Raw genomic sequence first — 25,718 nt, forward strand, 5'->3', positions numbered from 1 at the left:
GTGCTGTAGCTGTTCCGTGAGGAAGCAAAGCTTGCAGTAGGCAGGACTATCTTCTTATGTGAGGAGTTCTCTCCACCCCGAATGTGGAGTCTCAGCAGTCCTAAAGTTACTATCAAATAATTTGTTTGTGAATATTGAAGAAGAGTAAACTTACACAAAAGTGTAAATTTATGTTTCTGAATTAGGCCCACTGTTGCTTGTGGTGCCTTTCAAAAGCCTAGGCTTTCATTCTACTAGGGTGAAAATGTAAACACCTCTAAGTTCAGTAATGACACATTTATTAACACCGTGTCTAAACCACAATGCTGTTTTAAAACGCGGTGTGTGTGGGGGGCGCTTCAAAGTGTACCACTTCAGTGTGTTTCAAGCTTTAACTTCAGATTCTGCTTTAAGCAAAGGCATCAGATCTAGTAACACTCTTAATTTTCAAATCACTAAAAACTTATTTTGCTCCATTTGGGTATGGGTTGGAAGAGAAACAAAAGCAGGATAAAATCTATGTCCAAATTTGAGATCAGAATATGCTTATGATCTTTCGACTTTAAGTACAACTTAAACAGGTATTGTTGAGTAATCAATACTTCTCTACACTTTACGTCAGAAAGTTTAGATTGAGATGTGGATTCTTGAACTCCTGCACTTTAACGAAAAGTATTTTTCCATTATGAAAAGTGTCAGTGTTGCGTTTGCTGTACATCTGTACTTCCTTATAAACTGTAATTAATTAAGAGAAAGTTAAACAGTCCTTTATGTTGTGTTTATTAAAATAGTTGTTCTATGCCCACAATTATAGGTCTTCATTTGTTTTAAGGAGTATGTAATTTTGCAGTGTTTAGGAAGGCTAAGTGATCTAAATAAACTCAAATGTTCTTTGACGGATTATGATTTGTTGTTTGGAGAAAACAGTTGTATTTCCTATAAAAGGGGATTAAAATGTGCAATGTGCCACTTTGGCAGGAAAGACTGCAGCACCAGAGTTCAGTAGTGTGCAGAAATGTTGTGAGAAAGCTAAAATAGATCTGTGTGCCCTGAATATATTAGTGGTATGTAAAGAAAGTATGGATGAGCCCCCCCCCCCAAAGAAAAAGAAGCCAAAGAAATCATCCCAGTCAGTGATATTGTTGATCACTGATTGTCTTGAAATGCCTCTCTTGCTCTTTGGCCTTGGGTCACCATTGGTGCTTAGATTGCTGATATCGAAGCCAAGTTTGACATTAGACCAGGTATGTCAGCAGAATGGCACAGCGGAAGAGTATTGGGACTAAATCCCAGAGGGGGACAGATGAAACCATCCACTGCTAATGATTTATTAGAATTATTTCTTTAATAATTAATAACTTCTTCACATCAGTGCTAATTCTTAAAAGTCTAGGTGTTTCTACTGTTTATATTCTCAGTTTATTTTTGTTATTTACCTTAGCACAGCACGGTCTTATGTAAACCAGCAGATACAGAGCTCAAAGAAGTCTGTGCTCTGTCTTCAAATTAACCACTTATGAGGTCTTGAGAGCTTAAACTAGCTTTTAGCCGAGAGCCAAGAGCAGGGCATGGTGGTAAATCCTGGAACAGAAGTTCTCCGGATGGGATCTGTATCCTTCTGCCTCAGTCTTTCCCTCACAGCTGCTAACTTTCCAGGAGCAGCTTGTGGGATGGAAAAGGGGCAGGGTGGACCAGCGCATGGCAGGGGGAATGACGAAAGAAATAATGTAATTTAAAAAAACTTCCCTTTTTGCACTGCGCCTCGCCGCTCCCATCTGCGCATCGATTGACTGCAGGCACAGGCTCCCAGCCTGCACTGTGCACAATCCTAACGCTGCTGCCATGCTGCTGGCAGCGTGAAAGCAACATTCGGACTGGACGGAGTGCCCAGCCAGGGCATTCCGTGGCAGACTAAAAGTCTCTGCCTGCTGTCTCCAACCCAGCAACTGCTGTGTTGCTGGGTAGGAGAGAGCCCAGTGCGCATGTATGTTTGGCTGGACAGAGACGGCTGACTAAACATACATGCGTACTGAGAGGGAGTGCTGTGCACCCCCTCTCGTCCCTGTCACAGCCCCAGGGCCTCTCCTCTTTTACTATAAAACAATAATAAACATAGTTGATTATCGTTTTATAGTAAAAGTTGTGCAGCTGTTGCTGCTGGCAGGGGGGGTTTGAGGGGAGTGCTCTTCCATCCTAAGGGAGGAGCCGCCCCTGAGATTTTTCCAGGTTTATGAGTGATGAGCTGCTCCAGTCCGTTTTTTTTCCTTTGAAGTAAGAGACGCTTCCTGTTGTTTTATAATACAATAACTGAGGCCACAAGTCCCATAATTCAAAGAAAAAAACTGATTGGGACTGCACATCATGCAAGGAAATGCAAACAATATTTTTCTACCCTGGACTTTGTTTTTATATATCATTTCTATCAAGTGTATTAATCCTATGGGGTCAATTAAAATAAACCAGGCATACTGCACTGCAAGAATGGTTTGTTCAAATCCAGTTTCCAATGTGGGCTACCTGGATTTCTCACTTATACACCCAGCAACTTCAAAGTGGGTGAAACTGCTGAGGGACCAGAGACCTGACTTCTTTCATGAAACATACCTTACCTTCCAGTGTCCTAACAAGGATGGAGTCATGCTCCCACTCCCAATCAATGAATGAAATACACGTATCATTCAATAATTGTAGAATATTGATCACAATAATAAAGCTTTGGTTAAAAATACAAAGTATGCCTTTATAAATAAATTAAAATAACAAGAATGATATGAGAGCTTCAACAGTGATCAATGTTAGAAGATAATATTGCAAAAGAGAAAAGAAGGTAAGCTCCGGGGGTATTTTTAGCTTATGGGTGAACTGGGTGTCCCTGGATGAAAAGTAGCACTTGACTGCTTCTTTGATTATTCTACAGTTGGCTTTGATGAAACCAAACTTTAATTATTTTTACCCTAATTCTAATAGCAAAGGATATAAACAGATAATATGTTAATAAACAGATGTGACCACAGCACACACAGCATATAAAGTAGCAGAGTACAGTTACAAGCTTAGATTTAGCAAATCTGTTGATGAATGGTACAGTACTCTTCTTAATATTCCAGAGAATTGTTTATTCGGACCAATAATGGTGTGTCCAGAAATAGAGTCAATCAAGCACAGCCAACACATGTTTCGTCACACAGTGACTTTATCAAGGCTCGACCGGAAACGAGTAGACAGAGTATCCGATTGAGAGAGATGACATAAGAAAATGCCTCCGGGACTGTATCCTTATTTGATGGATAAGGAGGTCCGTTCTTTCAATATCGAAACGCGTATGGAAACTCCGAGTTAGTATATAGCCAAATGTATAGTAGGTAGTGCCGTCCTAGATAAGCGACGGATCAGAGTACCTTGGTAAGTCCTAAGAAAGATGCTCGGGTGCTTGCCGTAGTCGGTCTGGGTCCAAACTTGATAATATGTTCTATGGACTCATTGTTGAGCCACTGAGCTGACATGGCTTTGATGACAACCATTAAGAGTTCCAGGAGCCGTCAAATTGAAGAATTGGAATATACATAAGGCAAAATCCCAAATATATGTTTATGCAGGCAGGGTCTAATATATGTCAAAAAATCTTGATTTGTATTCAAATACGTGCCCATGCCGCAATTAGCCTGGATATATTACTGTAAAGTAAATCAGATCAGTCTGCCTGTATTTCTTCCTCAAGGTCCTCTTATTAGAGTCCTACGGACTGGGCTGGCCAGGCTTTCGAGATCCTGCAGTAGAGTCTGTTTGTTCTCATAAAAAGCCTTATCAATTGCCTCAGGGCTCAATGCTGCCATTGATCCTTCTATCATTGATAGTTCTTTATGTCAGGTGTTTTAAGGAATCTTGCTTGGCAGCAATGCAGTCGCACACATAGTTTATAACTGCACCTGTATGCCTGGTGAATAACGATGTAGTACATAGCTCCAGTCGCATTTTGCTGTGTGGGGTGTGGAACGGAGAGTCAGCAGGAACCTTATATCCTTTAAGTAGATTTTACTCAGTTCATTAAATGCCTTGTGATTGAAGACAATAAGAGTGGAGAGGAGAGATGGAATAATTTGCTGCTGATTTCCTCAATGGATTGACGAATTGTTTGAAATTGGTAAGTATTATAACATCTCTTGAGTGTTTGTGTGAGAAGACATGCCTTTATTTTCTTATTGGTAATGTGTTCTGTCCAAGTTAGGTTTTTGTCTATCATTAGACCAGGTAGTTATAAAGCTTCACTTCTATAATATTGTTCCCAAATTTCAACCTTCTTTGATTTTTTGGTTTTGCCGAATGTCACGGTTGTGGTCTTACCATAGTTAATTTGGAGATTGTTCACTTAATTCAATTAATGCAGGTTTGAAAGCTGGAATTGCAGACCAGCTGGAGTTAGCGAGAAAATAATTATGTCATCTGTGCAGGCTACATAACTGATGGATTTAGAACCAGGCTTAGGAGTTTGACCTTCAGAATGGTCTACATAGAATGATAGATTGGCCATGTAGAATGAAAGAGGCAAAAGGGTCAGAATACATCCTTGGTCTAGGTCATACACAGTACTTATCACTGGAGATAGAAATCCCCATGTAAGTTTGACTTGAAGTCATATGTTGTCATGTAGAGACATCACAACGTATAGTATAGATTGACCAAATAACCCCACTTTGTTAGTTTATCCTAGAGGTTTTGTTTTGATTGACTTTATCGAAACCTTGGTAGTAGGCAATATAGATAGCATGATATAAAGGAAGATTCTTTTCAGAGGTGGGCATAACTCTCATACTTCAGTATAGTGTAATCACACGGATGTACCCGAGAATTCCGTGAGGTTACACATCATTACATGAGAAGAGTAATTCTGCATTTAGCACTATTTCTTAGAACAATAATGCCCCCTAGCATCCAAAACGGATGTTTGAATGCATTTTGCGCTAAAAAAAGGGCTAAATGTAACAGAATACGAATAGCAAGAATGAGCAGCCATTTGCGTGTGGTAAGTGCGCTCTTGGGGTAGGATTTTCCCCCAACGGACTACTGGAATTTTGTGCTATTTTCTTAGCACAAAATGATCCCTCACAACCAAAATTAGCGCAAGGATTGCATTTTGAACTGAGAAATATTGCTAGTTGCAGTGGATCACAAACAGCGAGCTCGAGCGGCCACTTGCACTCCCTAAATGTGCTCTTACTGTAGGATTATTTTCCCCATAAAGTACTCATAACTATGCGAGTTGTAACACATTGGCAGATTACTAATATTACCCATGACTATTTTAGGGTTAAGATATGGACGATGTACGGAACATAAAAACACATTTCTCGCCAAAAACGTCTGTAATGCACCCTCTCACACAACACCACCAGTTAAAAACAAAATAAGGGCAACACCATTTAAAAACGATTCATTTATTTTTCATCAGACTCTGATCCAAAGCTGTTCTGTATTTTTGTGGGGCTTTTAAAAAGTGCTACTGGCACCCTCATGTATTTTATTTTATTTTAAAATTTTGAAAAAAATCATGTGTTTATTTAAAAAAATATATATTTTATTTTATTTCTTTATTTATTTTGTATTTTATTTTATTTTATCAATGTTTATTTAATCACGTTTTTTTGTTTTATTTAGAAATAAAATAAAAAAACATGTGTTAATTTAATCACAGCGCGACCGTGCGCATTGTGTTTATTTAGCCCCCCACGGGCCGACACAGAGCTACAATGCCTTTTAACATCACAGCTCTAACTTTAAAGGGGACGGCACAGCCCCTTGCCATATGCCGTCCCCATAGATAGCCCAAACCAGCTCAACCCGGGCTGGAAACTTTTTCTTTTTGTTTTTTCCGGGCGGCGGCCAAGTTTTTTAGCTTGCCACCGCCCTGGATGTTGCAGTGAGCACTCCTGGAGGGCTCCGGACGAGTGCTTGCCCCCAGCCCCACCACCACCCGGCAACAGCAGGTAGGTGACCGCCGCTTCGCATTAGAGCGAAGCAGCGGCTCCATTCATTACTCTTGTAACAACGGGGACAGTAGCGGTCCCGTCGTTGTATTTTCATGAGAGCGTGGCGAAGGCTCCTGACATTATTCTAATAGAAGCGGGACCGTAGAGGTCCAGCTGCTGTATTTTCACAGTACAGCGATGGCACCCTTTGCTATTAGAATAATGTCTAAAGCCGTCGCTTCACTCTCTAATGCGGAGCGGCAGCTTTAGACATTATTCTAATAGCAACGGGGCCATCACGGTCCCGCTGCTGTATTTTCACTGGACCGCTATGGTTCGATACTATTAGAATAATGTAAGGAACATGCAACGACTCCTTACATTATTCTAATAGCAATGGGACCATCGCAGTCCCGCTATTGGTGTAATTTTATTTAAAAAAGCCTCAGGGGTGCCGCTGCATTGCTCAGAGGTGAGGCTACAGACCCCTGAGGTTTTTTTAAAATAAAAATAGAGCATTGGGCACCAACGAGCTTCTACTGATGTTGTATTTTTATTTAAAAAAGCATATGGGAGCAAAACACTGGCTCACTTATGTTTTATTAAATAAAAATACAACAGCAGTTAGGCCAAGGTCTCCTGAGGCACCATAATTTGCAGTCCATAGCATCTATACCTTTCCTGAGTATTACAGACCAATTGTCGCTTAAACTGTTTAAAAAAACGTACACAATTGTTCTCTCCCAGTTGGTATGTTACAATATGCCGGACCTTTCCCACACCAAACACTGGTACAATCATTTAACATTGCCAGTGCATGCAGGTTTGTCCTATTGTAATAAGCATAATGAAACGTGATTCCACATTCCCCCCAACCCACAAAGTCCTGTTCTACAAATACTGAACTCTGAAGTATATTAATTAAATAAAAGTCATAACCTGCGCAAAAACCTAAATATAAAAATGCATTGTAAATATGTGGCAGTTACTTACCTGTAGTATCTGCTGTTCTCCCCCTACGTTCTGGGCTACGTCCTTCTGGGCCATGTTACGTGTCTTGGGGTAGGGTTCTGGAATAACTCTGCACTGGGTGCAACTCCAAATTTGTGGGGACTTAAAATTTTCCAAGGTGGGTCTGTATCCAGAGTTACTGGGGGGTTTGCTATACCTGTAACAACTGTTAATTATTCACATATAATGCTTTAGAGAGTGTCCGGTTAACCATACTATGGTAATAATGATGCCTGTCAGAGTGTCATATCAAAGGGTGTCTTGTGACACAAACCTCACAATCTCTGGTCATAAATTCCAACCTTCCTTGATATTTTGAAAGCTCTGGGACACTCCAGATTCATTTGTGTAGGTTTGATGCTTTGACAAATACTCTGATTTAAATCATTCTCAGGCATTGTGTTTGTTGCAACTGTTTACGTAAGACTTTCAAGGATCCATTCAATGTTTTCAGTTCGACAGCCGCAGAGTGTCTCCGACATGTTGGGACTGATTTACTGCTACCTTCCAACAGTCTGTTTGTTGTAGCTGTTTGCACTAGGCCTTTAAGGGACCAATCAAAGTTTTCAGCTGGACAACCAGTAGAATGTCTTTGACATGTTGGGACTGATATACAGCTGCCTACGACAGTCTGTTTGTTGTAGCTGTTTGCATGTTTATTTGACACTATTGTTTGACTCTGCCTTTTCCTAACTCTGTGTTACTCATTCTGTGACACTTGATGGGAAGTTTTGACAGGTTTGTGCATTTTGTTTATGGGTTCCTTTTTAAACCAACCCACTTCTTCTTTTTTATTTTTTTTAACTCTCGCTGCCAGTCCCCACCTCCGTGTTAGTCAGTCCTGAGGCACCCTGCCCATTCACACATTTCCTTTGCTCTGCTAAGACAGTCAGTACAGCTCCTAACATGTTCCAACAACCCCCTGTTAGGGTCACACACTGCGCAAAATGCTAGAGTTTTAATTTTGCACCTACCTTACCACAGCCAAGCTTACCTTGATAGATCCACACACTACGCAAACTGTTAGGGCTTCAATTCTTCACAACCCTTTACAGCGTGAACTTGTACGGGCACACAACCATACGAAGGCTCTTAGGGCTGTCAATCACACAGACATATGACAGGCACAGTGATTTATTGACAACCTAGGGGCAGGTCATACACGCCACCTCTTACATCACTGCTTACGTCATCACGGGGCGTGGCACCTGTCAAAAATTGTTTCATGAAAGGTATCCCATTATTCTACTATCCCAAAACAAATTAAAACATAGAGCAAAACAAAATGACAAAAATCCAATAAGAGAAACAGAGATATGAATTTATTAAATGTTAATTTAACTATAGCACCAATATACACAACATGCCAATAATAGTCAAAACGTGTGGTAGAACAAGACCTAGGTGCACTTTGACATTGGCAATGATGGAGCACGGATTATGTACACTAACCAGGTTCATCCTGGTCACACATTTTGGCCCTCATTACAACCCTGGCAGTCGGTGTTAAAGCAGCGGTAATACCGCCTACAGGCCGGCGGGAAAATAAATGGAATCACGACCATGGCGGAAACCGCCAACATAGACAGCCACTACAACACTCCGACCGCCATTTCGGTAGAAACAAACTCTGCGGCAGTAACCGCCAATAGACAGGCGGAAAACAAGGTTCCGCCCACTGTATTACAACATGTCCCTCCGCCACCTTTTCCGGGGAAGTACCAACGCCATCAAAAGCACGGCGGAAACAGGACTTGGAACGGAAACCACTCACCTTTTGACACTTTACGAACAACCAGGACACCATTGAGCCCGAACTACAAGTCCTGCCCATGCTGGTCTACCTCCTCTTGTATCAGGAGCAGCAAAGACACTGGTGACGACCAAGGTGAGTACTGCACCTAGCACACAGGGGAGGGAGGAGGGAAAAGAGAGTGACACACACACACATGCAACACGCAACACACAACACACCCACCCCCACCCTCACCCACAACACCAGACACACAAATACATGCAGCAACATTACATATACAGCCCGTCACTCCCTGGAAGAACGCAAGGACAAAAGGAAATTATTGTAATGAGTGTAATCAATTAAATATCAGATAGGCCAAATTCAAAATTCAGTATATACAAATATGTAGACCAACTACACAAGTCCGGATATTAATGAAATCATTGTCCGTGGATCAGTGTCCCAAAATGCATGGGGGCGAAGCCCACACAAGATACCTGACTCGAAACAGAGAGAACACTGCAGGTGCATCAGATGGAAAACAAACAGGCACCTCAGGGGGCACCTCAGCCGGATGAATGGACGACGCAACTACTCCACGAGGGGGCTCCATGCCCACTGATTGGTCCTGGGGAGTGCAAAGCCACAGTCTCACAAGTCTCTCCAGTGGGTGGTTTGCCCACTGCTTTATCATGGGGAGTGCAAAGCCACAGTCTCTCAAGTCTCTCCAGTGGGCGGGTTGCCCACTGCTTTACCCTGGGGAGTGCGAAACCACAGTTTCTCAAGTATCTCCAGTGGATGGGCTGCCCACTGCTTTATCCTGGGGAGTGCGAAGCCACAGTCTCTCAAGTATCTCCAGTGGATGGGTTGCCCACTGCTTTATCCTGGGGAGTGCAAAGCCATAGTCTCTCAAGTGGATAACAGTCTCCACTGGTTCTGAAGGGGCCATTGTGCCCAGAGTGCTTCATCCTGCCAAGGACTGAGATAGTGGATGGGAATCTCCACTGGTTCTGGAGGGGGCTTTGTGCCCAGAGTGCTTCATTCTGCCAAGGACTGAGGTACTGGATGTGAATCTCCACTGGTTCTGGAGGGGGCTTTGTGCCCAGAGTGCTTCACATGCAGTGTGGCAGGTCCCATTCCCTCACCTGGGTGTGTGTGCCACGGGATTGCCTGGGAACAGGTAGCATGATACTCCATGGAGGCAGAGACACACTCCACCCTGCTGCGACTTCGCCTGGCACCTGCTGGTACAAACAGTGCTGGGAATCATGCCTCATGTACGCTGGGCAGGGTCCAGGATGTCTCCTGCAGCCTAGGACGGCTTCCCACTGGGGATGATTGCCATGTCAGCCTTGGTGGCACTGTCTGAGCATGTCGGGGGGCTGTTGGCGGTGGTTGTGGCGGTGTCTGTGGTGGAGGTGCTGGCGGTGGTGCATGTGTCTGCACCTGTTGAGGGACACAGCAGGACGTCTCCTGCAGCCTCGGATGGCTGCCCACTGGGGATGATGCTGGGACTGTTGGTGAGGCAGCAGATGTGCAGGTGGTGGTGCAGGTGGCGGTGTCCACCGCTGTACAGGTTGGTGTTGTAGTTGACAGCAGGGGTGACTCTGGTCCCTCAGCCGGACCATCCGTGCCCTGTCCTGCCCTGCTCTTCAGCTTGTGTCCCTTCCCCAACTTTGATGTTGCTGCTGGTGCCTTGCCACTGTCCCCTATTGGCTTGGAGGAGCCCTTGCTTGCTGGTAGGTGCAGCTTCTCCCTACGGCATGTGGGCACCTTCTTCACCTTGGCAGATGCCGGAATGGCCTGCTCCTTGGCCTCGCTAGGTGGCAAACTGGCAACCCTGATGGGTGGCGCCCGCGATGTGACCGGACTTGCTGAGACCACTGTGCTGGAGGATTTGGTGGCTGAGGTGCTGGGCTGGGACCTGGACAGCCTGGCCCTAGGAGAAGGACGGGGGGAGGTGTAGGGAAGAGGTCAATGTTAGCCAGGAAAAGTTTCTTAGACACACTGGGATGGGAAGTTGGAGGGGGTTTGGGAGCGGAGGAAGAGGTAGTGGTTGTAGGAGGTGTACGTTTGCTGAATTTGTGTGAAGGTGCATGGGCCGGAGGCTGTTGTGAGGTGGATGGCTGTTGGGTCGGTGTGTGCCTGAGTTTGTGTAGTTTGGGAGGAGGGCTCACAGACACATTGGGAGAGGACACAGGGGATGTGTGAATGGTAGTGGGGGTGGTGAGTCCACGTGAGTGGTGTGTGGTGATTGGTGTGCTGGTGATGGAGGTAGTGGATGAAGATGTAGTGCATGCAGGTGTGAGTGGAGACGAGACATGGAGGGAGGAGGAGGACGTGGAAGAGGGGGACACCGTGGAGGCAGTAGATGTTGGTGTGTCTGCATGGGGATGGTGCTTGTGTGAGTGCCTGTGGGATGTGTGGTGATTATGTTTGCCATATGCACTCTTGTGTGTTGATGAGTGTGCATGCTGGTCAGATGGTGTGCTTGGGATAGGTAGGCGTAGGTACAGGGGATTTGGTCTGGGTGGAGGAAATTGGAGGGGGGAGGCTGGACACAGGGACAATTGCTGCTATCAGTCCTGCGGTCAGATCCTGAAATGCTCTCTTTTGGGCCACCTGGCAAGAATGACTGCCCTCCAGTTATGCATTTGTTTGCTGCAAATGCCTCTCAACACCCTGGATGGCATTCAAAATGGTAGATTGCCCAACAGTGAGGGATCCCAGGAGGTCAGTAGCCTCCTCACTGAGGGGCAGCAGGGCTGACTGGGGCAGGGGCTGAGGTGCCTGGGGCAAAGGAGATGCCCACCCTCCTCGGTGAGCGGGCACAGGAAACTCAATGAGGGGCTGCTGGGAGGGTGGTGCTGGAGGGGGGGTGGCGGCTGTACCTGTTGATGCGGTGGGCACAGAGGTGCCCGCCACCGCATGGGAGCTCCCATCAGAGGAGGAGTCGCTGTTGCTGGTGTCTGCTCCTGTCCCCGTCGTGGAGCTCCCCTCACCCTCCGTCACACTGGTGCCTTCTGACTCTGTGACTGCAACCTCCAGGGCCATGTGGGATGCAGTTCCCTCCTGCTCTGGTGCCACTGCTCCTCCGCCAGATGATGCTAATGCACGCAAGGACAGGGTGACAAAACAAAAGGGGGGACAGAGGAGACACATGGTCAGTGCATGCAACAACACTACCGTTGGCGGACACAGCACACAGGGAGCAGCCCTATGCACTAAGCCATGCACTGACAGGGCAGGGGAAAAGCACATGCCCATAGGGGACTCTGTTGAGAACCATATTATGCACAGCTGGGAGCCATAGGAGCCTGACTAGGTGTAGAGGGCACATTCTACCTTTGGGAAAGAGGCTGCAAATCAATGGATCTACCTTTGCGCGTCTGCCGTGGCCTAGGGGAACCCACAGCCATCCTCCCCCACCCAGACACCTCATAATGCGCGCAGAGTCAGCTGAATGAGAGTGTACTCATCCTTGTGGCTGCTGTGATACCCTCAATCGCCTATCCAACTCCGGATATGCCACCGCCAGGATCCGGTACATCAGGGGGTCATGGTGCAACGGGCACCCCTTACGCGTTGGGAGGCCATCCCCAGCTGGGCCTCCGCGTCTTCTTGCTCCAGCAGCGCAGGTCCTCCCATCTTTTCCAGCAGTGGATGCTTCGTCTATGAAAGACCCCCAGGTCCGCACTTCCTTGGCGATGGCACGCCAAATCCCCTTCTTCTGGTGGGCGCTGACCTAGAGGAAAAGTGAAATTATAATGGATGTTTCTCTCCCGTACAGTTCTTCTCACACATTGCCCACAAACCTCTTACCCTGGCCCAGACATACATACACACACCATCCTCACATGCTGGCCTGTCCCCCCACCTGTCTCTTCCATCCACGACACTCCTTACAATCATGTGCCATCCACCATGCACACAGTTGACTCACCTGTTTGTCTGGAGGACCGTACAGTTGCGTTACTGGGGGAGGACCCCATCCACCAGTTTTTCCAACTCCTCCACAGTGAAGGCAGGGGCCCTTTCCCCAGACACTGTAGCTATTGTCGCTTCCAGACATAGGTCACAGCAGCACTTGCAGTGTAGGTCCTCTTGTGTTGAAGGTCAGGTATCAAGTGAGGGAACTGATAGAAAATGGTGGTCACGTCTGCGGCAGTGTGTACCGTCACCGCCGGCATACATCGTCATTGGCTCCTGGAACCTATAGGGCCCAATGATAACCATGCTGAATTGTGCTGCGGTCTTCGACTTCCTACTGCAACGGCGTACAATGCCAGCGCAGTTACCTCATTTCCCCTTGTCCCACCTTACAGGTCAGGCAGCCACCATTTCAGGGGGCCAGATGGCAGGCCAAATAACTGCGTCACACCTATTTAGGGCAGGAATACGGACAAACAAAGGCACATAGAGAAATTTTAATGTTTGTGCTTAACGTCCTTGTGACACCTAAGTGTTGTATGACCCTCTGCTCACCGTTCTCCTCCATAGGGCACGTCCGCTGGGGCAGGTGATGAGATGGTGGCATCCTCCGGTGTACAGACTCCTGGTGGATCTGTCGACAATGGAGGACAGACACATAATTATCACTTACAGACTTGATCGTGCAACAATCCAGGAACTGTGTGCCCAGTTGGAGCCTGACCTGATGTCAGCCATCCGCCATCCCACAGGAATACCCCCTCTAGTGCAGGTCCTGTCTGTACTACATTTCCTGGCCAGTGGGTCTTTTAAAACAACAGTAGCCATGGCATCAGGGATGTCCCAGCCAATGTTTTCTAATGTGTTGTCCAGAGTGTTATCTGTCCTGCTGAAATACAGGTGCAGCTACATCGTTTTTCCTCAGGTGGAGGATTTGCCCATAGTGAAAGGTGACTTCTATGCCCTGGGACATATCCCCAAGATCATTGGTGCCATTGATGGTATACATGTGGCATTTGTCTCCCTCCCCCCCCTTTGCAGGAATGAACAAGTGTACAGAAACCGGAAAAACTACAATTCTATGAATGTGCAGGTGGTGTGTTTGGCAGACCAGTACATCTCCCATGTGAATGCCAAGCATCCTGGCTCAGTGCATTACATTTGAGGAATAGCAGCATCCCTTATGTGATGGGGCAACTCCAGAGGCACCGTGTGTGGCTAATAGGTGAGCCTAAAGTCCCCACACAGTTTCATTTGCTGTCTGGTTAAAGGAGATTCACTAATGTTTGGAGGATGTCTAACTGTTGTCCCTTGATATTTGCAGGTGACTCTGGTTACCTCAACCTGTCATGGCTACTGACCCCAGTGAGGAATCCCAGGACAAGGGCAGAGGAACGCTACAATGAGGCACATGGGCGAACGAGGAGGATAATAGAGCGCATCTTTGGCCTCCTGATGGCCAGATTCCGGTGCCTACATCTGACAGGTGGCTCCCTATACTACTCACCAAAGAAGGTGTGCCAGATCATCGTGGCCTGCTGTATGTTGCACAACCTGGCTTTGCGATGCCAGGTGCCTTTTCTGCAGGAGGATTGGCCTGATGGTGGTCTTCTGGCAGCTGTGGAGCCTCTGGACAGTGAAGAAGAGGAGGCAGAAGAAGAAGATGAAGACAACCGAAACAACATCATCATGCAATACTTCCACTGAGACACAGTTTAGAGGTTGGAACTGCTTCCCACATCTCATACTATTGTAGGACCTAGCATAAGTCTGCCTTTTTAACTCCTGTCCTCTGCTATGTTTACTCCTGGCCTACACCTGTGTAACATTGATATGTGAACAAGTACATTGACATTGCTATATTTCAGAGATGTTGCAATTACACATTTGTGAAAGCACAGACTGACTCCAGATTGTTTGGTGATTCAAGGGTGTTTATTTCTGTGTTAATAAGTGGTGGGGATGTGAAATGGGCTGGGTGATGGTGGAGGAATGTCCATGGCAGAGTACAGTCTCTTGGTCTCACAGGTGCATTGTCCAATGGGGCATAGGAAGGGGAGCAATGGCAGTTTAAGGTGGACAGGGTAACAAAGAGGGACAGAAGGGTGACATTCAGGAGAGTCTTATTTCCTGGCGGGGTCTTGGCAATGTTCTCTGTCTTGTTCCTGGATATCAGGGACCGTTTGTGGGGTGGTTCTCCTTCTGCAGGGGGTGGGGAGTTGGTGGCCTGTTGGTCCTGTGGCGGTGCCTCCTGTCCACTAGTGCCGGCGGAGGTGGAGGGCTGTTCATCACCCAGGCTAGTGTCAGGGGCCCGGTTCTGTCCCACTGATTCCCTCATGGTGTTGACAAGGTCTGCCAGCACCCCTGCAATGGTGACCAGGGTGGTGTTAATGGACTTCAAGTCCCCCCTGATCCCCAGGTACTGTTCCTCCTGCAGCCGCTGGGTCTCCTGAAACTTGGCCAGTACCGTGCCTATGGTCTCCTCGGAATGGTGGTTTTCTCCCATGATGTTGGAGAGTGCCTACTGGAGTGTCGATTCCATGGGCCTGTCCTATCCCTGTCACACAGCAGTCCTCCCAGCTTCCCTGTTATCCGGTGCCTCTGTCCCCTAAACCGTGTGCCCACTGCCACTGTCCCCAGGTCCCTGATTTTCTAGGGCTGGTGTGTTTGCCTGGGTTCCCTGTAGTGGTGGACTCACTTCTGATTGACGTGCCCTGGGGACAGAGGGATGGGCCTGCTGGGTGAGTGCTGTGCTGGTGTTTCCTGAAGGGATAGGGCCTGTGGTGGCTAGTGACAGTGGCAGGGGAACCAACTGTCCAGAGGTCCCTGATGGGCCGGGCTGGTAATCTTGATCCAGGCGTGCAGAGCTGCTGTCATCTCTGTGGGCCTCTTCTGTGGGGGGACTGAATATGTCTGGCACCTCCTATATGGTAACGTTGGGTTTGGGTCCTGTTGGGATGTAAATGCATAGTTTTAGTATCTCTGTGTGCCATCTTGTGCATTGGGTGAGGTACTCTCTACACCTGTGCTTTCATCATTGTGTTTGCCCTTTTGTGGTAGTTGGTTTGGGGTCTGTGTGGGTGTTTGTACTGGACATGTTTTGGTGACTGTGGTCCATGCACAGGTGTTGCATGCAGGGCATTGGTATTGAGATGTGTGGGTTGTGATAGTGGGGCATATATGAGTTGATGGAGTGATGGGAGTGAGGGTAAGGGTGGGGGTATGTGATGGCATGCAGGTGGGGTGTGGGGGATATGGTAATAAAGATATGACTTACCAGAGTCCAGTCCTCCTGCTACTCCTGTGAGGCCCTCAGGATGCAGTATTGCCAAAACTTGCTCCTCCCATGTTGTTAGTTGTGGGGGAGGAGGTGGGGGTTCACCGCTAGTTCTCTGTACAGCAATCTGGTGTCTTGAAACCACAGAACACACCTTCCCCAATAGGTCGTTCCATCTCATCCTGATGTCATCACGTGTTCTTGGATGCTGTCCCACTGCGTTGACCCTGTCGACGATTCTCTGCCATAGCTGCATCTTCCTAGCAATGGAGGTGTGCTGCACCTGTGATCCGAAAAGCTGTGGCTCTACCGGATGATTTCCTCCACCATGACCCTGAGCTCCTCCTCTGAAAACCTGGGGTGTCTTTGAGGTACCATGATGTGGTGTGGGTGATGTGTGAGGTGCTGTCTGTTGTGGTGTGTGGGGGGATGTGTTGGTGTGTATTGTTTGAGGTGCGTGGATGTTATATGGGTAATGGTGTTGTGTGTCTGTGGATGCTGGTGTTGTGTTTGCTGATCTCTCTGTGCTTCTTTCAAAACATTTGTGGTAAGGGTTTGTGGGTAGTGTGGGTGTGTGTTTTATAGTGTTGTGGGAGTGTCGGAGTGGTGTGTGTATGTGTATCAGGTGTGTGTATTTTGAATTGTCCAATGTAGTTGTGTTTTGTAAGTGTGTGTGTATTTTGAGCGTGGTGGTGTGTACCGCCAGTGGAATACCGCGGTTGAAAGACTGCTGCATTGATTTGTGGGTCGTGATAGTGTAGGCATATTCTTGTTGGCATGACAATGTGGGTTTTGGTATCGGCAGTTTATCACTGACCTTTGGTGTGGTGGACTTGTGTGGTTGTCTGTCTTGTTGCGGATTCCGAGATGTGGGTCGTAATACCTGTAGCGGATTTCCGCCGTGGCCACAGTATGTTGGCAGCCTTCAGCGCGGCGGTAAGCAGGATTTAATGTGGGCCTAAGTCTCTCAAGGGCTGTATCTCTGCGTTATTATGATGAAATAATTTCTCTTGGTAAAAGCTGTCATTTGCCAAAGCATTTTGCCAAGCTAAATTGAGATTCACAGTGTGGGGAGGGAGTGTTAGGGGTGTGTATTGTAACCCTGGTGTCCTCCCACTGCTAATATTAAAATCAGGTTTTAATCAGTCCCTGTACTTCCAACAAACTCAGAAGCAGATGTCTGGTAAACCCAAAGATGAGCTTCCAGCAACCAGACAATAGGTACCTACCTTCTTTGCTCACACTGCAGCCGGGGCATCCCCGACGACGACGCTCCTGCTGACACCGATGCCGCTGCCTGCTTCGTGGCCTGTGGACCCTGCGCGTGAGGTACACAAAGCAGTTTTCCATCCCGCACCACAGCCCCGGTCCACCGATGCCAGCATCATCAACTCTACTGTCATCATCAGGCATCCTGCCTGCACCATGGCTTGTGGACACCGCTTGTGATGGTCATGAAACACCGTCCCATCCCTCACCGCTGGCTTGGGCCTGCCAACGACAGTGCTTAAGCAATAGCGACGCCGCTGCCAGTACCGTGACCTGGTGACACCGCACTTTGCACCGCCCCACTTCGCACCACAGCTCCAATGCCATCCACGCCAGCACTCCTGACTTATTCAGCCCGGAGTTTGAGCCGCAACAAGTGTGATTTCAAGGGCCCGACAACTCCAGTACCGACTCCGAAACCGGCACTGTGACCCCAGTGACACTGCCCTCCAGACCTCATTGCGAGGATCACGACGCCCTGCAATTCCAAAGGTACTGTTTGCGGGTCTTCCCGACACCGTAGTTGGCCCAGCGATGCTGTGGCTGGCCTGAACTGTTGGTTGTGTTGATCACAACACCGTGATAGCCCCTGGTGTAGCTATCGACTTAAAGGAACTGTATTTTTGAGTAAATCTTGCAGAATTCATATATTTATTACTGTATGGTAGGATCTTATCGTATTTGGTCTTGGTTTATATAGATAAATATTGTCTTTTTTTCTAAAACTGGTCTGGTGTCCTTTTGTAATGTTTTCATTTATTACTGTGTGTTATGTACAAGTACTCTACACATTGCTTCTGAGATAAGCCTGACTGCTCATGCCAAACTACCAAGGGCGTGACCAGGGGTTATCTGAATGGGTTTTTTCCCTTATCCTGACTAGAGTGAGGGTCCCTACTTGGACAGGGTGCGAACGGTCTGCCAATTAGAGACTCCATTCCAAAATATATATATATATATATATATATATATACATATATATATATATATATACATATACATATACATATACATATATATATATATATATATATATATATATACTCAGCAGACCTGACAAGCACATTGTAACATTAAAGTAGGACATGACACTTTAACGTCAAAGAGGATGCTCACAGCCCCACCTTGTGGTCACTCTAAACCAGTTCTGGGGAAGCTGTCCCTCCAACTGGTATTGGTGCCTGCCCTGCTTGACCGGAAAGACAAAAGCGTAGGCTGGTTCAGGTGTGAGCTACATCTGCCTGTGACAGGGGAGATCCTTTGAAGTGAACCACGAGGCTGGACACAGCCCCCAGACCGTCCTGCTAAGGCGAGGACAAATCCAACCTAGGACAACTCCTCCCCACACCCAAAGCCAGTTGTCACAGTCTTGGGAGCTGTCCACACCTCAAAACAGGGGAACTATCAATCTGCCAGGTGACAGCTGAATACTTGAACAAAGGCTTCCATATGCTTTAAGTAGGAAAAGGGTAACTTTTCTAACGTGCCTTTGCTGTAATAGACAACATTTGACTTTTCCATTAAATTGGATTATGTTTATCTATTAAAACCAGCCCTTGAAATATTTCTCTATTTATTCCCTAGGTGGAGATAACATTTATTAAAGTTAATACTGTATCAGAAAAGATTTTCTATGGAACAGCCAACTCTGCTACAGTGAAAATAGCTTTGAGGTGCTAGTCAATGCAGGGACATGCTAAACATTAACCTTTGCACATCCTTCTTTTGAATACCACACACTTTATCTAGAGCAGTAGGGATTACTTGGGGGTGACTCATAAATATTTAAAAGGAGGGTATTACTTTAAGACCTGTGACAATTGGTTATTTTGACACTTGGAATTTGCAGTATTGAACCCTCACAGCCAGATGTCTGGTGGCAAGACTGCAGCCATGATTGTATTGTCACTGTAGGGGGTGGCACAATATGCACTGTAGCCCAATGGTGATATTTCACTTACAGACCCTCGGTACCATGCGAGTGCCATATATTAGGGACGTACAGGTCAGTTAAATAAGCCAACCAGGGGTATGCCAATTTTAGCATGTTGAAAGGAGGAGGACAAGTGCTTCCTCGCTGATTAGCAAGAATAAATTGCACATAGTTCTATAGCCAGCAAATATCGTGTTCGGCAACAAGGCAAACAAACTCTGGTGGACTCCCTGTTCAAACCACAACATTTCCAATAGGATACCAATATTGAATCAAAAATAATGTGATGTCACTAGTATTGTAGAACAGAACATAGAATATTTCAGTTAAGAATATCTTTTTAAAGTGTTTAGATATTATTTAAGAATAAAGTTGCATATGATATAGTTGTTGAAAATCTTTTGTTATGGTTGATTACCTTTTGTGATAAAGGTTAGTATTATTTTATGTTAGTTATGTATAATTATTTTAAGTATAGTATGTATGCTTTTTGCTCTTGGAAATACCGTTTAAATATGTTTCCTAATTTTATTTGAATTTTGTTTTTATAGCTATATTTTGCATGTTTTTACATATTATTTATTTTATCTATTTTATTTTTTTATTTTAATGTTTGCATTTGTAATTTTTTAACAGGTAGTTTGAAACATAGTAATTAACTGTCTAAAATGTTGATTGAGTAATTAGATTACTGATTATGCAGGTTAATTTATTGGTTTGAATTATTTTATATTCATTAAATGTGTTATGTGTGTACCCAAAGTAGTAAATAATTAAAAGGTCTTCATTAGGACAACAAAGTGATGGTAGCATATGTCTAATATTCCATGCAGTCAATACTGCATATATGTTCTTTGCCAGTGCTTGTTATGCATACTCACATGGTGAAGGAATCTCTCTATATATGTTAGACAAATGTATTTAAGCCTGGTGTTGACTCCAACAAATACTCTTCTATGTGCTCAGCCCTCTGTGCAGAGTGGTCATGTCTACTTCCCAAAAGTAAATTAAGGTTTCCTCCTATTATAATATCTCTGTTTTAGGATTATATGATGTTGATCTCTGATTTCAAGATGTTTTCCTCCCTTTCATTGGGCCCATACATGCAGGCCACTGTGAGTGGATAATTTCCCCTTCCGATTCTAATGGCGGGAAATCTGTTTATTTCAGCAACACTCTCTTTGACATTGCCTTTAAATGCATTTGTCCGCAGGATGGCTACACCTCCCTTTTTCAGATGGTCAGATGATATGTATGGTAAGGGAACCATTTTGAATGCATATGAGGTCAGACTTTCTTCAGGAGAAGGATCGAATGCTGCAGAGAGATGTCACTTCTACAGCCATTTAGGGAGGAAGGCATTGCGAGTTATTTAATTTGGGCACTGGGGCCCTATATGGTTGTGGTGATTATGCATCATTCATTATTTTAAATGTGCCCCTCTGCTCAAGACCTAGGAGTCGGGCACCCCGGTAAAGTGTCCTGTGTGCTTAGTGCTGTTCATTGCCTATGTTTTTTTTGTCAAGGAAAACCAAGATGTTCTTCTGTTCACAAGTGTGTCTAGTGGACTACTCTCCACTTCCCCTACCCTATTACTCCTAAAACAATAAAAACAATATCAACAGCCAAAATTCTCACTCGCCATGGCCCTAGTAGAACTAATTAGATAATGGAGACAATCCATGCCCACAGATACAAGTCTATCATAGCCTATCATACCTTCAGTTGTCACCATAGCTCCCTCTGCTCTTGGGCCTTTGTGCGTAATTCCAGCCTTATCCCCTGCTCTGAACCTGGCAGTGGTCAAAAACCCACTTGTCTGAGGTTGTTTACAATACTCAAGTCAATCAACCATCCTCAGTCTGTTTGGGATATTTGCCGGGAGCCTGCCTCTTGGAGCTGAGACAGGACTGCTCTCCTTTCCAATTCCAACATCTCCGTTGTTGGTTTCTCTCTACTCTTTTAATGCTCAACTGTCCTCCATGTATACCATGGGTAGTCACAAACATTTTACCAGGGGCCAAAAGGTTGTCTGTGATGTGACTGAGGGCCACACTGATGCCAGCACGGTGGCGGTCGGGGAGGGAGGGTGTTTAGGTGCCCGAAGATGGGTGTATTTAGGAGAAGCAAAACTTATACATCCTGTGAAATTATTCACCATGTTGCTCTGATGTCTAGAGCCCTTCCCAGGCCTCCTCACCTCTAGCTGAAGGTTGCTCTGCACCCCTGCTGTCACTAAAGGCAGGCTTCCCACAGGGCCAAATGTCATTCCATATGGTTCTACTGGGTGTCAAACAATATCACCTCTGCTCACATGGGCCCATATTTATACTTTTTTAGCGCTGCATTTGCATCATTTGTTTATGTAAAAGAGGCGCAAACTTACAAAATACAATTGTATTTTGTAAGTTTGCACCAAATTTGCATCAAAAACCGGCACAAATGTGGTGCTAAAAAAGTATAAATATGGGCCATGGATTCCCAGAGATGAGCTGATATCAAATGATGGAAGTTAAAATGAGCTGCAAACCCCCTTTGGGTTTGGAGGCTCTGCACAACTGATGCCCATGGGGGCAGGGTTCAACCTACTTAGGACATTAGCGGCATCCTTTGAATAATTTGTATTTTGGGTGGAAAGGGCAGGGCTAACAATCGGCAAAATGCCCCAAGCCTCTTCATGGACCTGGTTCCTCATGTCTCATGAGCAAAAATAATGGCCCAAACCCACTCCCCAGACCCCCACATTAGGCTCCACCTCTTCTCACATAGTGAGTTTGATCTCTGAATTGGCAAGTCTGCCTTTGCCTTTGCTGTCTGTCCTCCAAGTAGGTCATCTGTATGCCTTTGAACTCACGAGCAAGCTCCTCCACTACACTGACTGTGGTTTTTGGTGCATGCTGCAATCCAGACTTTTCAGTATCCGTGGCAGCTGTGCAAATGACCTGTTGGCACCTTCTGACCTGGCAGAAAGAGTTTAGGAAGGGTCTACCATGGGCGTCCGAGAGGGGTAAGTGGGGCGCTTGCCCACCCTGAATTTAGGTACAACCTGGTGTGCATGCTCACAGTAACACTTTGGCTGCCATTGTGTAATGCTGCCTGCATTGAAACCCGCAGAAATGCAGCTTCTAAGTTTTCGATATGTTTATGCGTGACACTTCCATTTATTAAGTGTGCCAGTGTGTGACATTTGGCTCCTTTGTGTGTGACACTACGAGTGACACTGTATCATGAATAGTTATGATGATATAATCAAGCAGAGTTCACAGAGTACCCACTTTTTGTAGTTTAATTGTTTGGAGCTGCTTTAAAACTGCTGTGGAGTTCATGATTGAAGTGCTCTCTGATCTATTTTAATTTATAAAGTGTGCAATTCTAGAATATTTTGTTATGAAAAGAAATTTAACTCGAAAGTAGATTGTGTTAGACAATGTTATGGTACAGTTATCTTGTAGAGGGAAAAGCCTCTCTTTTTCTGCAATTAAATACCGCCTGATATAGCGATAGAAGCTGATAATTGAAGATAAGCATTTTTTATAAAAACTAACCGTAGTCGGCAGGATTTGAACCTGCGCGGGGAAACCCCAATTGATTTCTAGTCCATCGCCTTAATCGCTCGGCCACGACTACTGTGCTAGTCGTATTCTATACGAAAGAGTGTGCAGTGGGATCTCTGTCATGGATATGAAGAGTTAGAAAATTTAGGGAGGGAAGACGCACAGAATTATAGTTAGGGGCAGGCCATCCAGTTTGGACAGTATGAACTGTGTACTAGATGTTCTGATTAAAAAAAGGTGCTGAAAGTATTTAAAGTATATGAAAGTGTATTGGGCGGGAAAAGAGTTGTTAAAGGAGTGCCGAGAAAAGGGTACAAGAAGTGAAGAAAAGCACAATTATAATAGCGCGTGCTACAAATTGAGCTCAACGAGGAACACTACCTGCAGAACAGAAAACCAATTAGCATAAGATTGCGCATGCGCAGTACTGCGATGCCTGAGCAGGCCCTATAGGGCAATTCTAGTTTTCAGTCCTTTTTCCCTGGAACTGGGCGCCTTGTGGTTCTTGATAGCCAGGCGTCTACAGTGCAATTACTGAGATAATGTTGGTGTTATTTAGTCATATCTTCCTTCTGTGTACAAGTTGTGGGTTTACTTAGCACTGGCCAAGCGCCTCAATGTCTTGGCTACAAACTATGATGGCAGAAGCATGACTCATCTCCACGCCTGTTGAAAGAATCCCTTATACGCGAAGAGCTGCCTCAGCTTTCTCAGTAGACAGTTTTCTACCAACGAACTATAATTTTTATATAAGAGGCAGGTTAGCTCAGTTGGTTAGAGCGTGGTGCTAATAACGCCAAGGTCGTTTCACGAACTAGAAAACACGCCCACCCTGCAGGACCTATTAAGTAGCAGTTACAGAGTGGAATTTTCTTTATTCTGATAAATAAAAGTGGGAGGTGTCGAACAATCTTTATGAGCGGTTGCAGGGCGCATGCTGTAAAGTTATAGCTGAAACACGCTGATGCGCCATCCTCAGTGTTTTCATGGTACACTCGACCCGCACTTCACACTCTTTATTTCTGGGGCTGCAGGACAAAAAAACACACCTTCTTTCCGACAGTGGTAGGTCCCACAGCTGTACCGGGAAAGTCAACTTAACACGTATCTAATAAAAAATGACGAGCAACACCCTGTCCTTTTCACCTTTGGAGACGGAGAGAATGTAGCGAATAGAACATCTAAACCACTTTCCTATCTCTGGGAGCTCTCTGGGGCTTTGCTTTACCCAGTGCGTGTCAGGGACCTCTGTGAAGCACTGGACAGGGCTGCTAGGGGTCACGTGAGGAGTAGGGCGGGCACGTGGGCTACGCACACATTCATTTACGTGTCTTGTACACATTGGTGATCTTTGTATCATTGCTCTTTCGGTTGCATTTTGAGCTTGCACGTATGTTAAACACTTCGTCTACTAGTGTATGGCGGTCATACTTTAAAACATTATAAAATAAATAAAAACATGTATGTGTGCCGATCTAATCTTTTCATGACCCATTTTGTACAACTCCATTCCTAGGTATAGTTTTACTCTCCATATTCTTGTTGGGATCAGATGAAAAAAAAGCGAGGACTTTAAAACATTGGAAAATGCACATTACCGGAAGTTTCTAATACTAAATAAGAAATAGCGAAGATTATGTTTCGCAGTTGGTGCTCTTGCTTAATTGGTAAAAGCGTTTGTCTAGTTATCAGAAGGTCCTGAGTTCAAATCTCAGCAATACTTTCTTTTTTTCAAGCATTTTCTAGACAGATTGAAGAAAACAAACTGTCAAAAAATATATAGTCTGCAAGTCCACGCTCTTGCTCTTATAATTATGCAGTATACCATGAGTCTTCTTCCGAGCTAATTAAATAACTCTTTGATGTTAAATTCTACTTGCAAGTATCCCCTATTGCCTATGGCAACAATTGCGTTTCAGTGGGCAACAGTGTAGTCTGGGTTCTGTGTACTGATAAACAGTGGTAGTATTGATTGGCTCTGATTGTCATTAATTGCATTTTATTTGTGCTGCTATCTAGATTCACTGTCAAGTCTTAAATAATGGGCCCTTGTACTGACGAATAAGTCCTAAGTTCGCAACATCATATGCACTTGAAGTGTTGGACGGCTATACATCATTTAAAAGACGGAGGTGGACTGAGAAGCGATTTTGACCTTTGGCCGAATTAACACTAATTGCGCCTTATCCGCGCTGCTACCTACACTAAAAGCGACCATTCTAGATGCATTGCTGAATTAATAAATATGTTGCAAGTATGAACTTTAACTGCTCGATGATTGCACATGATCTAATCGAAACACAAGCGAGTTTGGGTAGGGACAGCTGGGCAATTGGCTTATGGGAAATACTTGTGCTATATTTTGTTACTCTAGAGATGTAAGAATTATACATGTGACGGATGCATTTTATGTTGTATTTTATTGCCAGCAGAGTTCTTTTAGAGTGCTGTTTCAGTCACCAAATGATTTTAATTTTATTACAAGACCGGAGGTTCATATTATGCAGTCTTTTCTTGCTTTTAATTGTAATAGCAGCCAAGAAATAAACTACATTTCCCAAGAAAAAGTGAACTACAACATGACATCACAATAAGAACAGCAAATAGCGCATCGAGTATAGATACTAATACATTGACTGCAAGCAACAAGACCTCTTTTCAGGCGGCTCGCATTCAAGATAAGTACTCTAGTTTTTCATTCAAATATATTTCCTTCTATGTGCATTACTTCTGTTATTTATATATGTACATGCTTTATATTTCTATAGCTATCGCGCTCGCTTTCGCGTTTGTGCTCGCGCTCCGTTTTCTTTTTTCTCCCTTAGGACGTCTCACGCGTCTACCAACGGTTATTTTTAGCCGTTGTAGACGCGTGCAGGCACCGCTTCATCTGCTTCTTCTTCTTACCGATAGCCGGTTCGTTTTCCTGTTCGGGCTTCACGCGGAGCTCTTATTTAGACTTCGTTTCACCCGAGGCATTTCCTTTTCTCACAGAAACTCCCCTGGGAGGAGTTTCTCATTCTAGTTACCACCTCCTAAAGGTCGCAGTAGACTGTTTTATTTC

General features: G+C 45.3%; 1 non-coding gene across 1 annotated transcript; it reads right to left on the minus strand.

Moving 5' to 3' along the window:
* Nucleotides 1-22,645: 22,645 nt before the first annotated feature.
* Nucleotides 22,646-22,727, minus strand: TRNAS-AGA (transfer RNA serine (anticodon AGA)). Its single transcript has one exon. It is a non-coding gene; the product is annotated as a tRNA-Ser (tRNA).
* Nucleotides 22,728-25,718: the final 2,991 nt, after the last annotated feature.

Source organism: Pleurodeles waltl, chromosome 12 (assembly GCF_031143425.1).
Source record: "Pleurodeles waltl isolate 20211129_DDA chromosome 12, aPleWal1.hap1.20221129, whole genome shotgun sequence".
Taxonomy (NCBI): domain Eukaryota; kingdom Metazoa; phylum Chordata; class Amphibia; order Caudata; family Salamandridae; genus Pleurodeles; species Pleurodeles waltl.